The sequence below is a fragment of the Tamandua tetradactyla genome, chromosome 1 (assembly GCF_023851605.1).
Source record: "Tamandua tetradactyla isolate mTamTet1 chromosome 1, mTamTet1.pri, whole genome shotgun sequence".
In the NCBI taxonomy this organism is placed as follows: Eukaryota; Metazoa; Chordata; class Mammalia; order Pilosa; family Myrmecophagidae; genus Tamandua; species Tamandua tetradactyla.
Window position 1 is genome coordinate 186,016,580 of NC_135327.1, and position 14,059 is coordinate 186,030,638.

Sequence of the window (14,059 nt, forward strand, 5' to 3'; positions counted from 1 at the left end):
TGGACAGAGTTTAGGAAGCCAAGGAGATATTGAGGGTATCAAAAGACTATCAGCACAGTGAGAAGACAGTGCTACTCCTAAATCTAAAGGGGAAAGAGAAGGAATCTGTATTATTGGTCTTGATGAGAGCCTTAAGGTAGAGGCTACTCAAAAGGAGGGACTCGGCCACTGCCAGAAGTGAGATAAAATGGGCTGATACAAATGCTGTGAACTCACTTTTCATCCACCCTTCAGTGTCTTGCAGCTACCTCCCTTGGCAAACCCAGACGAAATGCTGGGTAGTGTTGTTTTATTTTGTTTTGTTTTTTGTTTGTTTGTTTGCTTTCATACATACCATACCCCTTACCCCTCCCTTTCTTTTTTTAAATTTGTTTTTATTTATGGTACATAATGACATACAAACACAAACATTCTTATTATGTCATAATTCTGTTCTTGTTATATAATCAATAACTCACATTATCATCACATAGTTGTATATTCATCATCATGATCATTTCTTAGAACATCTGCATCAATTTAGAAAAAGCAATAAAAAGAAAACAGAAAAAAATTCATTCATACCATAACCCTTACCCCTCCCCTTCACCGATCACCAGCATTTCGATCTACTAAATTTATTTTAACATTTGTTCCCCCTATTATTTATTTATTTTTAATCCATATGTTTTACTTGTCCATCAATAAGGTAGACAAAAGGAGCATCAGACACAAGGCTCTCACAACCATACAGTCACACTGTGACAGCCATATCATCATATAATTATCTTCAAGAAACATGGCCATAGGAGCACAGCTCAACATTTTCAGGCAGTTCCTTCCAGTCTCTCCATTAAACCTTAACTAAACAGATGATATCTATTTAATGCATAAGAATAACTTCCAGGATAACCTTTTGACTCTGGAATCTCTCAGCCATTGACAATTTATTTTGTCTCATTTCGCTCTTCCCCCTTTTGGTCAAGAAGATTTTCTCAATCCCTTGTTGCTGAGTTCCAGCTTATTCTAGGATTTCTGTCCCACATTGCCAGGAAGGTCCACACCCCTGGGAGTCATGTCCCACGAAGAGAGGGGGTAGGCAGTGAGTTTGCTTGCTGTGTCAGCTGAGAGAGAGAGGCCATATCTGAGCAACAGAAGAGGTTCTCTTGGGGGTGACTTTTAGGCCTAATTTTAAGTAGGTTTAGCCTATCCTTTGTGGGATTAAGTTTCATATGAACAAACCCCAAGACTGGAGGCTCAGCCTATTGCTTTGGCTGTCCTCACTGCCTGTGAGAATATCAAAACTTCTCCACTTGGGGAAGTTGAATTTTCCCCCTTTCTCACCACTCCCCCAGGGGACTCCGCAAATACTTCCCTATTCACTGTTCAGATAGCTTTGGTATTTATCTGGGCCTCACTCTGGACAAACCTACAAAATCTCATGCCCTATGCAATGTTCCAAGTACTATGGTGTTCAATTAAGCAGTCTGAATAAGTTGTATTAGGAAATGCACTAGTCAAAATATAAATTTTGTACCAAATAAACACTTTTTGCTTGTCTCACATGTACATTAAAGTTTTGAAATATTAATTGCCATCTATTTTCAACACCCTGCATTATTGACATTACTTTGTTCTTCCTCATGCAGAAACATTTTAAAATTTGCACATTTAGTCACTATCATTATACACTCTAGGCATTCCTAGATTATACCATCTCAGTCTTTATTTTCTATCTTTCCTCCTGATTTCATTTGTGCCCCCAGGCCTCCTCCTTCTATCATTCTCACATTCATCTTCATTCAGTGCTCTAACATTATTGTATTACAGTTAGGTAGTATTGTGCTATCCATTTCTGAATTTTTACCATCAGTCCTGTTGCACAATCTGTATCCCTTCAGCTCCAATTACACAATATCTACCCTATTTCTATCTCCTGATGGTCTCTGTTAACTGACTGAAATTCTCCAAGTTCATCCACTAATGTCAGTTCATATCAGTGAGACCATACAATACTTGTCCTTTTGTTTCTGAATAATCTCATTCAGCATAATGTCCTTAAGGTCCATCCATGTTGTTACAGGCTTCATGACTTCATTCTGTCTTACAGCTGAATAATATTCCATTGTATGTATACACCACAGCTTGCTTAACCACTCATCTGTTGATGGACATTTTGGCTGTTTCCATCTCTTGACAATTGCAAATAATGCTGTTATAAACATTGGTGTGCAAATGTCCATTTATGTTCTTGCCCTTATATCCTCTGAGTAGATACCTAGCAACAGTATTGCTGGATCATATGGCAATTCTATACTTACCTTCCTGAGGAATTGCCACACTGTCTTCCACAGTGGTTGTACCATTTAACATCCCCACCAACAGTGGATAAGTGTGCCTCTTTCTCCACATCCTCTTCAGCACTTGTTGTTTTCTGTTTTATTGATAATGGCCATGCTGGTGGGTGTGAGATGATATCTCATTGTGGCTTTGATTTGTATTTTGCTAATAGCCAGGGAAGTTGAGCATCTTTTCATGTGCCTTTTGGCCATTTGTATTTCCTCTTCTAAGAAGTGTCTGTTCATGATTTTTGCCCATTTTGTAATTGGGTTGTCTTTCTGTTGTTGAGTTAAATGATCTCTGTATATATTCTAGATACTAGAACTTTATCTGATATCTCATTTTCAAATATTCTCTCCCAGTGTGTAGGCTGTCTTTTTACTTTGATGCACAAAAGTGTTTAATTTTGAGGAGTTCCCATTTATTTATTTATTTCTTCAATGCTTGTGCTTTGGGTATAACATCTATGAAACCGCCTCCTATTATAAGAATAATAAGATATTTCCCTACATTTTCTTCTAAAAGTTTATAGTCTTAGATCTAATGTTTAGGTTTTTGATCCTTTTTAAGTTAATTTTTGTATAAGGTGTGAGATATGGATCCTCATTCATTCTTTTGCATGTAGATATCCAGTTCTTATTTATTGAAGAGACTGTTCTGTCCCAGGTGAGTTGGCTTGATTGCCTTGTCAAAGATCAATTGTCTATAGGTGAGAGGGTCTATATCTGAACACTCTATTCAATTCCATTAGTCAGTGTATCTATCCTTATGCCAGTACGATGCTGTTTTGACCACTGTAGCTTCATAATATGCCTTAAAGTCAGGTAGCATGAGGCCTCCAACTTCATTTTTCTTTCTGAGGATATGAAAGAAAACATGAGGACTTTTTTTAGCTACTTGGGGCACTCTGCCCCTCCAGATAAATTTGGTTATTGTTTTTTCTATTTCTGAAAAGTAAGTTTTTGGGATTTTTAATTGGTATTGAATTGAATTGCAAATCAGTTTAGGTAGAATTGACATCTTAACTATATTTAGTCTTCCAATCCATGAACATGGTATGCCATTCCATTTATTTAGGTCTTCTGTGATTTCTTTTGACAATTTTTTGTAGTTTTCTTTGTATAGGTCTTTTGTATCTTTAGTTAAATTTATTCCTAAATATTTTATTCTTTTGGTTGCAATTATAAATGGAATTTTCCTCTTGATTTCCCCCTCAGATTATTCATTACTAGCATATTGAAACACCACAGATTTTTGAGTGCTGATCTTGTAACCTGCCACTTTGCTGTACTCATTTATTAGCTCTAGTAGTTTTGCTGTGGATTTTTCAGGGTTTTCAACATATAGTATCATATCATCTGCAAACAGTGAGAGTTTTACTTCTTCCTTTCCAATTTTGATGCCTTGTATTTCTTTTTCTTGTCTAATTGCTCTGGCTAGGACTTCCAACACAATGTTGAATAACAATGGTGATAGTGGACATCCTTGTCTTGTTCCTGATCTTAGGGGGAAAGTTTTCAGTTTTTCCCTGTTGAGGATGATGTTAACTACGGGTTTTTCATTTATTCCCTTTATTAAGTTGAGGAACTTCCCTTCTATTCCTATCCTTTGAAGTGTTTTCAACAAGAAAGGATGTCGAATTTTGTCATATGTCTTTTCTGCATCAATCAAGATGATCATGTGGCTTTTCTGCTTTGATTTGTTGATATGGTGTATTACATTAATTGATTTTCTTATGTTGAACCATCCTTGCATACCTGGGATGAATCCTACTTGGTCATGGTGTATAATTTTTTTTAATGTGCTGCTGGATTCGATTTGCAAGAATTTTGTTGAGGATTTTTGCATCTATATTCATTAGAGAGATTGGTCTGTAGCTTTCTTTTCTTGTAATATCTTTGACTGGCTTTGGTATGAGGGTGATGTTGGCTTTGTAGAATGAGTTAGGTAGCTTTCCCTCGTCTTCAATTTTTTTGAAGAGTTTGAGCAGGACTGCTACTAATTCTTTCTTGAATGTTTGGTAGAATTCACATGTGAAGTCATCTGGTCCTGGACTTTTCTTTCCCCTCTGGGAAACAGCCTGTGGGGGAGGGGCACTGGCCACCAAGCCTTGGGGAACTCACAGTCTGGGGTGGCTTGCAGCTGGTCCAGCTGGTCTAGAATGGGATTCGCTGTGTGTACGGTCACTGATGTGGCCCCAGAAGTTGTTTTGTACTGTTTACTAGCTGCTTTTCTGAGCTGCCATCTTGGCTCTGTCTCTGGGTAATGTTGTTTGTAGAGTGCAGAGCAAGGCAGGAGAGGTCTAAGAGTGGATTGGAGTGGAGAGCCGGGTGCAAGTAGAGAATAACCTGCACTCCAGCTATCAAATGTATGGTATGGCCATTTGCAGACTCTCTGTACTAGCTTATTAGTGAACCCAGACTGCTTCACTTCTCCTTTTATGAAGGCTTAAAAAAATTCTCTTATTTATTGCTTATTTTCTCTGTTCCATTTTAAGTGCTTTGTGTGTGTTATTGCAATGAATGTTGCAAGAACCCTATGAAGTAGCACTATTTTTACCCATATTTTACAGATGAGAAAATTGATTGTGTACGGGTTTAGTTAGATGATTAGCTGAAGAAAATATGGTTAACAAATAACAGAACTAGGACACAGACATAGACCATACCTACTTTAAACCCATTTTAAATCACTCTACTATTATGCATTTTGGTACAGGGAGACATCTTCAAAATTAGAACACTGATTAGAACATCCCTTTCAGACACCCTGGCTCTGACTCAGATATACACATAACACCATATGATGGTTTGAAGCTATATATATCCCAGAAGAGATCATGTTCTTAAATCTAATCCATTCCTGTGGTTCTGGACCCACTGTAAGTAGGATCTTTTGGTGAGTAGGATCATAATTGAAGTTGAGATGTGACTCATCTCATTCAAAGTGGGTCTTAATCCCCTCACTGGAGTCCTATAAAAGAGGATAAAATTCAGGGAAAAGACACAGAAAAAAGCCACAGAGAAGCTAAGAGAATCAGAAAAGCTGAGAGAGAAGGATGCACAGAATCTCAGAGCAAGCTACTGAAGCCAGAAGCTGGAAGCAATGAAACCTAGGAGAGAAGGGAGAGACCAGCAGATGTTGTCATGTGACAGAGGAGCCAAGGATCTTCAGTAGTCAGTCTTCAGGGAGAAGGCATCACCTGTGGATACCTTGATTTGGACATTTTTCATGACCTTAGAACTGTAGACTTGTAAGTTAATAAATCCTCATTGCAAAAGCCAACCCATTCCTGGTATATTGCATTTTGTCAGCTTTAGCAAACTATAACACACCATTTAACCTGGGACAGTATGTGCTGAATAGGAAAGAGCTCTGATATCAGAGACAAGGGGCTTGGGTCCCTCGGGCTCGTGAGTTGAAAAATATTTGACTCAGTTTTCTCATCTGAAAACTGAGACTAATGATATTTGTCTTGTAGAGTTTTCAAAATAAAATATCTAATACGAAGTACAGACTCAAGACATCTTTGTTCCTTATTAACTCTGACAGGTCTTTAGTCTAGCATAATTATTTAATGTGTACAATATTGGGATTAAGGGAAGACATTTACTTTTGTCTGACTCATCTATGTTCTAGACACAAAAGTCATCTGAAATGCAAATACAGTAGTCTAATAATTTATTAAGTGGAAGTTACTACAGAGAGTTGCCTCTTAGGGGAAAATGAAAATGTTACCCATTACAGCACTTCTGTTTGATACTTATTCTAATATGCAAGAAGATGTGGTCCTTCTAGAAAGCTGTGGCTTCTGGACAATTGGCAATCACACACAAAAAAACTGATATACTAAGGGTCAGTTTCAACTGAAGAGAGATCTGAAGTGTCCTGCATCACATCCTCTCTGCTTAACTCTGATTTGTACCACTTCTGCAGTGGACTGTTACTTGCAAACTTGCATTCCTCTCTTGCTGACTGTGCCTCACCTCAAATGCTCACTTGGGATCCCTCTGCTTTCTGCACTCTGTGCTCTCTAGGCCTTCTCCCATATCATAAAATCCCATGTGGCCAGTCCACACAGGTAATCAGGGAATTCTCAAGTGGTAGGACAGAAGCAGGGGATGGAAGTCCCAGCCTATTCAACTAGGTGGACAATTTGGAGGGCGTTCTGGGTGCTTCTCAGGAGGTCCCAACAGAACCAATCTCCTGTAGCCTCACCACAACCTCAATTTTGCACACTGAACCTGTTTTATTTTTTTCCCTTCTGTTTCATTCTTTTTTACTCTTTTATTCCTGCTTCCTTGGATCCCCAAATAAAGTACTTTCAACTAAGTTCCTGTCTGAGGCTTTGTTTTCAGTTACCATCTAAACTGTGACAGTGATGGAATGAGGTGGCCTTCAGAAATTGATCACCATTTTTCTTGTATTCTTATTGTCATCCATTCATTCAAAATGAGTCTTATAATGCTATATATGAAGTAATCTTCCCCAAGTTCATTTTGATTTATTTTGAATTTCAAACATTTGCATGTGTCTGTGCTCCCTTAAAGATCTGAACCAATTTGTAACTGGATAGCCTGGGGCTGTGTTTACAAAGTAGAGTCTGCCTGTCAGCTAACCATTCATCCTTCTCCTCATCCATTCAACAAACATTTGAGTGCAGGTGCTAAGTAGATCCAGGTTTTGTAGGGTCTGCAACTTAAAAAATTTTAGAGGTCTGTTTGAAAGAGAAAATATATAATATATGTGTAAATGAAAAGTCCTGAGGTAATTCTCCATTGACTTCATGGCAAATCTACTTCTGGCTAATTATTATGTACAGGTGCTGTCTGAGATGCTTGGGAAACAGCAGTGCAAAAAGGAGACAAAGCTTTGAGATGAGTTGTCTCTTTTCAGACATAGTCATTTTGTGACTCAATTAACAATTAACAGAGCCATGGGATTCCATCTGCCCTACACCAAAGAAACTGAGTACTGAACTGGAAAGCTCCCCTTTCTTGCCCTGACCAACCATGAGAACCAGGCTCCTTTTTTCGCATGGCTCTTGATTTCCTGGGACAAGGTGAATTCTGGGCATAGATAAGAAAACCTTTCCTGGGCTTGCCAGACCCTGGCCACAAGCCTTTGCATGTGGATGCTTCATCAACCTCCTCCACATTTCTGAATGTCTTTTTCTAACGATACCATAATTATAGGAATTACCTAGGCATTGGGATAAGTAGTCATGGAAATAGGAAAACCTCACACTGAGATATGACCTGTATGGGAATCAACAAAATGTACTGCTATTGACAAGTGCTAAGTTTTGAACTATAGAAAATGTATAACTCAACTAACTGTCTCCCACTTGGTGGGTATAAGATCATCTGAATAGAGACAGCAATTTCCTGTGACCCTGAAAGTATCAGCTTTGTGTACGTCTGGGTGAATATTTCATCCACATCACTAAGGAGCCCTTTCTTCCTTTCACAGAAAGCACAGTCAGGGGACTTAGGTGGTCCAGTTTCCCATGGCTTGCCCTAATGAAAGGGAGAAATCATACCCAGGAGAGAAACAAAAGCCTGACCACTAAATGGGAGGGTTCCTGTCAGTCAGAGAACTAATGCGAGGAAGCATGAACATTTCTTCAAATTCTATTGACTCTAGCCCCAAGACTTTGAAAACTTTCTGAAAGTCAGGTGACTGTTCTAACCAAAAGGATCACTATGAGCTGACATCCAATTATCCAGAGTTTAGGTGAAGAATAAAACTGGTAAAAGGTAGCTGGAGGAGAATTTTAAGCAGAAAAGTCACAGAAGACACCAGGCCCTCCCTAAGGACCTTTCCTATGAGGAACTGTATCATAATGGGAATAAAATATGCATAGAAGAACAAATTTTGTCACTAAAAGTCAGAGAAAGGGCATATACATTCATAAGGTTTCTTTCAAAGCAGACCTGCAAATTCTTTCCATCCTGAAAGATTCAACTCTGTACAGGTTACTGATTTGTTCCTGTGGGGAAGGGGAGTGGCAGCTTAGCTCTGCAGCACAAGCATTTACCAGAGACAGGTGACATCATTGAGTGTTTCCACTGACAGGCCAAATTCTTTTTTTTTTTTTTACCAAAACAGAGCTGGGAGGCACAAGATTTTGCCCTGGACCTGAAATGGGCATCAGGCTCTTCTGTGTGGTCATTTGTTTCCTGTGGGCAGGTGAGTACAAGGACACAGGTGTGCTTCCTTTCCTGGAATTCCTGAGACCTCAATACAAGCCTTTCTCTTGAGACTATATCAGACTTTGTTCTCTATTACAGGAGACATGGATGCTGAAATCACCCAGAGCCCAGGACACAAGGTCGCAAAGACAGGACAGGAGGTGATTCTGAGATGTCACCAGACTAATAACCATGACTATATGTACTGGTATCGGCAGGACCTGGGACATGCACTGACGCTGATCTATTACTCAGTTGGTGCTGGCTACGAGGAAAAAGGAGAAGCTTCTGATGGCTACGGTGTCAATAGGTCAAAAACAGAAGATTTTCCCCTCACACTGAAGTCTGCTGTGCCCTCTCAGACATCTATGTACTTCTGTGCCAGCAGTGACTACACAGTGCTGCACAGCTGCTTCCTCTCTGCACATAAAAGGTAGTCAGAAAGGCCATGGGTGTTCCGTGCCCACTAGACCTGGTGCTAACCATGAGAAGCCCCCACCTCCATAAGGGTCACAGAAACTCTAGCCCCCATGGAGACTTTAGAGCTGTATGCCATGTGACGTTTGGTGCTGAGGTCCATCCCCACACCAGTCTCAGCCTGACTGGAGGTCCCCCCTGCACCCCTGGCTTGCTGGTTTTCTCTTCTCCAGCTCTCTCTTCTACTGGCAGGAAGGAACGTGCATCTTTTAGGTCAGATACCTGAAGTCTTTATTCTCCAAAGATACCACATTCTTCTCTCTCTCATAGACTTCAATGACTCTTAATATGCACCCCTTCCCCTACCCTACACCACCCTTCAATTTACAGACCCAGATCTTCACTAAGGTCTCTGATGAGGCCATAGCCCTAAAAGGCCCTGTGTTGTTTGCCTACCATCAAGCTCTCCACCATCATCTTACACGAAGTTTCTTCTGGCTCTCTCTACTCCAGCCACACTCATCTATATTCGGTTATTTCCTTATTACGTGCCACCTTCTTTTCCATCCTGGGAATAATTTTTATAGCCTATTTCTGCTGCACTGAACATATGTTCCTCCTTTTTATTTCTAGTAACTTCAACTCAGGCATCATGCCTCGAATGAATCACCACTATTTTCAGAATTCTCTTATTATAGGCTTTTGTTAAGCCATGTACCTGTTGTTTGATTGGATTTAGTGCATCTTAGTTTGCCAGGACTTCTGTGAAAAATATCACACCCTGGTTTGATTCAACAGCAGGAATTTATTATCTCACAGTATTTGGGCCGTGGTAGTTAAATTCAGGTGTCAACTTGACTAGGTGAAGGTGCCTAATTCTATTGCTGTAGATATGAGGCAATGGCATGTGAAGCTCATCTGCCACTGATTACATCTGCAGTAGTCAGCTAGAAGGTGTGCCTGTGGCAATGAATGATGTTTTATTTAATTGGCTGGTGCTTAAATGAGAGACCTCAAAGTAGCACAGCCAAAGCAGTTCAGCATACCTCATCTCAGCACTCACAGCTCAGCCCAGGCCTTTGGAAATGCAGAAAGGAATCACCCTGGGGAAAGTTGGAGAGAAGGCCAGAGGCTTGGAGAGGCCAGCAGAGATCACCCTGTGCCTTCCTATGTAAGAAAGAACCTCAGTTGAATGTTAACTAAATAAATCCCCTTTTATGGAAAGCGAATCCATCTCTGGTGTGTTGCATTCCGGCATCTAGCAAACAAGAACAGGGACCATAGAAAACAGGGCTTGCTTTTTCCAGGAGGCTGTAGCATTCTGGCCATCCTCCATCACATGATAATCTCTTTGTGTTCTGTTTTCCACTGATTGCTGGCTTCTATCTCCATGTTGCATTTCCTTTGTTTATAAAATTTTAGTTATATTGGATTAAGGCCCCCCCTCATTCAGTTTGGCCACATCTTAACTAATATAGCATCTTCAAAGAACCTATTTACAAGTAGGTTCACAACCCACAGGACCAGGGGATAGTATCTGAACATATCTTAAATATATCATTTATGGGGAACATGATTCAATCCCCAATAGCTTGGATGCAGTTTTAATTTAATCATGTGACTATTTAGTTTATACCTACCTATAACAATAAGCAACATAAAGAAGAACTGTATTTGTTTTGTCCACTTTCTTTTTATCTCCAGAACATAGAAAAGTGCCAGGCACACAGAAGCACTTATTAAATATTTATTGAATGAATGAATGAATTGCAGAGTCCTTCTAAATATCTGTGGTTCAACACCTACTTTCTGGTAAACCACATACTCTCTTACATGGGAAAAACCTTAGACTCATTGAGGGGCATTCTACAAAATACCTAATACTCCTCAAAAGTACAAAAATAAGGGAAGACAGAGAAATTGTCATCTGTAAGAGGAATGTGCAGACACATGATGGTTACAGATGACAATTTCTCTGTCTTCCCTTATTTTTGTACTTTTAGAGGAGTTTCTGGGTATTTGGTTAGAATTAATGGTCTCTGTAACACTAATTCTTTATCATTTGTATGCATCCCTCATGTCTTCCAGTCTATGGCTTATCTTTTTCTTTTATTATGATATTTTTTGATGTCTAAGATTTTAATTTGGTGCAGCTAAAATCATAAATATTTTTCTTTGTAGCCCGTGTTGTTTTGTGTCTCAACTAAGAAATCCTCCTTCAAATGAACACCTGGAATATTTGCCTTCATTTCTTCCAGTAAACTTGGTTTTCACAATTAAGAATGAACGCTTTCTTTGCTTTGTATATATGTTATATTACAAAATAAGAAAACGACATAAATAAAGTATCAGAGTCCGAGAGAGTTCAAATAGAGTTGAGAAGCTATTGTGGATATTATTCTTATGCACGGGACCCTGAAACAAAAAAACGATATTAGGGAAAAACTAAGGAAATTGAAATAAAGTAATACAATTAATGATAATGTATCAAATTAAATCCATTAATTGTGGCAAATTAATGTAAGATGTTAATAATAGGGAAAACTAAATGTGGGATACATGAAAATTCTCTGTACTATTTTCACAAATTTCCCCTAAATCTACTCAATTATAAGTTTATTTAAAAAAAAAGACCACAAATACAGAAAATAACTAAAGAAGACTAGAAATTAAAAATATTACCAAAATTAAAAGTTCAATACCCAGGTTAAGCATTTGAGCTGGAAGAGTGAAAAAGAGAATTTGTAGATTTAAGCATATAACTAAAGAAATTCCCTAGGACGTAGCTTAGAAAGCCAGAGGTAGAAAATATGAAAAGCAATTAAGAATTATGGAGGACAAAGAAAACTATATTAAAAAAAGAAGAAACATGGAGGATAGAATAAAAATATTTAGCTTATATAATTGGACTTGGGAAAAATTAAGGAAACAATGCTGCAGCAAATTGTCTGCAAAATGGCCTCAATAAAAAAGCCTACTATCCTTGTATTCATACCAATTTGTAACATTACTTTACTGCTCCTCCCATCAAAAGGTGAGTCTATTTTCATCCCGCTTGAATCTGGGCCATAGCTTCCCTCAACCCTTTAGAATGTTGTCCTGAAATTGCAATGTAAATAAGCTTGGTCTGGCCTCCTATGCGTGAGAGACCACAGAGAAGAAAACCAGAGTGTCCAGTTGACTTCAAATGCAACTGCCGAACACATCTGTGAAACCATCTTGTACCATCTGGTCCCATTTGAGTTCTCTGATGACTGCAACGACCTGAGTGACCCCAGCAGAAGACCCACCTAGCTGATCCTTAGTAAAATTTTTTGGCCAAGAGTCATGGACCAATGAATGGTGGTTATTTTAAGAGCAAAAAAAGAAAAACAATAGCTCTGTACTTCGTTTCTTACATGAAAATACACCCCAGGTTTATTCATTCTTTTTTTTTGAAGAAAAATGTTATCTCCTTTAATAATTTCTAATAATACTTTTCAATAAACCTCTATAATGAAAGTAGTGCGTCCTTTGGTTGAGATTTTTTATATTTTAAACTTTTTAATTGTATAATATAACATCTATACAAAGCAAAGAAAGGAAAAAGTAATAATTTTCAAAGCACTCTTCAACAAGTAGTTACAGAACAGATCCTAGGGTTTGTCATGTGCTACCATTCCATCATTTCAGATTTTTCCTTCTAACTGCTCCAGAAAACAGAAGACTAGAAGGAATATACACATATTACACATACACATAAACTTTTTATTGTGGAATATAACATATGCAAAAATTTCAAAGTATACTGTAACAAGTAATTATTGAACAGATCTCAGAGTTTGTTATAGATTACAATTCCACAATTTTACATTATTCCTTCTAGCTGCTCCAAGACACTGGAGATATTTTTATTTTTATTTCTTTTCTAAAAGAAATATCAATATAATGATTCAGCAGTCATACTCGTTTGCTAAAACCTATCTTCTCTATTATAACTCCTCCTTCTCCTTGGATCTTCCTTCCAATCTTTAGGTGTATTGGGGCTATGCCCATGTTAACTTTTTCATGTTGGAAAGGACTGTCGATAATATGGGATGGGGGATGGAATTAGCTGATGTTCTGGAGAGGCTGGCCTCTCTGGGTTTCAGGACTTCTGTGGCCTAGGAACCCATGTGGAGGTTGTAGACTTTGGGAAAGTAATCATAGTGCATGGAACTTTTATTCTCAGAGAAAGCCCTAGGTGTTCTTCACGGTTGGCAGGGACACTTTCGTTTGGGGTTTGGCAAGTCATGGTAAATAGCAATATCTAGCTAAAGCTTACATAAGAATAATATCCAAAATAGTCTCTCAACTCTATTTGAACTCTCTCAGCCTCTGATACTTTATTTATGTTGGTTGTTCATTTTGTAAAATAACATATATACAAGGCAAAGAAAGCTTAATTGTGAAAACCAAGTTTACTAGAAAAAACTAAAGCAAATATTTCAGGTGTTCATTTGAAGGTGTATTAGTTAGGGTTCTCTAGAGAAACAGAATCAAGAGGGAACACTCATCGCTTCTCGGCCTTTTGGCTAAGATCAAGTGTAGTATCTGTTCTTGTCAGTTTAATATCTGATATGTTCTCTATCTGAGGACAACATATTAATGTGTAGATTTCTCAGCAGAAACCATGGAGGCTAGAAGACAGTGGGATGATATATTTAAATTACTAAAAGAGAAAAACTGCCAACCAAGACTCCTATACCCAGCAAAATTGTCCTTCAAAAATGAGGGAGAAATTAAAACATTCTCAGACAAAAAGTCACTGAGAGAATCTGTGACCAAGAGACCAGCTCTGCAAGAAATACTAAAGGGAGCACTAGAGTCAGAACCGAAAAGACAGAAGAGAGAGGTATGGAGAAGAGTGTAGAAAGAAGGAAAGTCAGATATGATAAATATAATACAAAAGGCAAAATGGTAGAGGAAAATATTATCCAAACAATAATAACACTAAATGTTAATGGACTGAATTCCCCAATCAAAAGACATAGAATGGCAGAATGGATTAAAAAACAGGATCCTTCTATATGCTGTCTACAGGAAACACATCTTAGACCCAAAGATAAACATAGGTTGAAAGTGAAAGGTTGGGAAAAGATATTTCATGC

The 14,059-nt window shown here is 38.4% G+C and overlaps 1 pseudogene; it reads left to right on the top strand.

The window, feature by feature from the left end:
• Nucleotides 1–13,463: 13,463 nt before the first annotated feature.
• LOC143653906 (U2 spliceosomal RNA) lies at nt 13,464–13,583 on the top strand (annotated as a pseudogene).
• Nucleotides 13,584–14,059: the final 476 nt, after the last annotated feature.